This window comes from Diorhabda carinulata, chromosome 9 (genome assembly GCF_026250575.1).
Source record: "Diorhabda carinulata isolate Delta chromosome 9, icDioCari1.1, whole genome shotgun sequence".
NCBI lineage: Eukaryota > Metazoa > Arthropoda > Insecta > Coleoptera > Chrysomelidae > Diorhabda > Diorhabda carinulata.
The window spans coordinates 2,237,329-2,238,796 of NC_079468.1; the positions used below are offsets into that span (position 1 = coordinate 2,237,329).

The 1,468-nt window shown below is 32.1% G+C and overlaps 1 long non-coding RNA gene across 1 annotated transcript; it reads left to right on the forward strand.

The window, feature by feature from the left end:
* The first annotated feature begins 206 nt into the window (after positions 1 to 206).
* On the forward strand, positions 207 to 1,146 carry LOC130897964 (uncharacterized). Its single transcript, XR_009059811.1, has 2 exons — positions 207 to 619; positions 1,004 to 1,146. It is a non-coding gene; the product is annotated as an uncharacterized LOC130897964 (long non-coding RNA).
* The last annotated feature ends 322 nt before the right edge of the window (positions 1,147 to 1,468 follow it).

Genomic DNA, 1,468 nt, shown 5'->3' on the forward strand with positions numbered 1-1,468 from the left:
TCTAAAAATGAATTTTATTCTTTTGAGCAGCCTAACCTAACATAACCTAACACATTATCAATTTGACGTGAAGACTTTTGACACATTTTGCAAATTTAAATCAATTTTATGTCAGATTGACAAGAATAATCATTGATATAACACTCTATGTCCACTAAATCAACATTTGGCCAATATTTTATTATAAAATATAATACTGAGATGTTCTAGAGGCTCTAAAATGCATTGCTCAAAGATGTGTAAAGCCAGATAAAATTACAAATTACTTTAGAAAACTTTTCTTGAAATTGTAGAGGTCGTCCAGGAATTGTAGATATTTTCGACACCACAAAAAACTGAAGAAGACTTCGTTTTACAAAAGATCCACGATCAATCGACTGAATTGACTGAAATTTGGTTGGTGGTTAGAGTTTCTTAATTTGTTCTCCGTAATAATTAGAAAACAATTGTGAAGGACATAAAATTCCAATTATATTTTAATTAGAGGAAAAGAAATTCCACTACATTATAGAAACAATTAGAAATCGATGACCTCTCTTCTTATAAAAACCTATCTGGTCCAAATTGAATGTATACTTCATCTGAAGACAGTTTCGTAATGACTAACTTCATGAAAATAGTGAGTACGAATTTTTGTTTTGTTGTTTTTCTTATTTATTCATACTACTTCTATCGATGGGGTGAATTTATAAACATACCAATGGTATTTAGACCACGGAATCGGATCATTCTTACCATTGAACGAATACCCATCCCTTCCCTTGATAATGGCTCCAAAATGAAAGCCGAAACGTCGAGAGTTATCGAAATTCCAACGCGGCTCAGTCCGCGAACCTTTTGTTCGTAATCCTGACCGGCTTCACGGTCCATATCGTGGACGAGTTCATAACAATATTCTAAATAACAAGCCACTAGACCGTTCAGAAATGTCTAATGAAAATAGTAATTTTTTTGTTTAGTTAATACTGATTTGTTGATACGTTGATGTAGCGAATCTTTTCAGATTATTCTCGTCGCAATATTGACTATGACTGTAGCTGTTGCATCACCTTTACCAAGAAGATATACAGATAGAGAAGAGATGGAAATAGCAGGCCTATTCGCATGATTTTTTCATCATATAAATAAAACTTATCAATAGAAAAACGTCAGTTTTATTTCATTCTATTCATGGTGATTGTGTTGTGCGATTCAATCCTCAATCACATATATTTACCCGGACTAAACAGCAGGATTTTCTTTAGAAGATTCAAAATATTGAATCTTCCTTATTAACATTTGTATCTGTTTACCATATCCGCAAGCAAACTCCTATTTTACAAAGTTCATTGCAGAGATATCACGATTTTTATCTACTTACTTGACTTTTAGAATTATCTAATGGCTCTATACTGTACAATACGAAAAAAATGCACAATTATTTGCCTACCACTTTATTCTAGAACTATTATTCAATTCAGAACATACT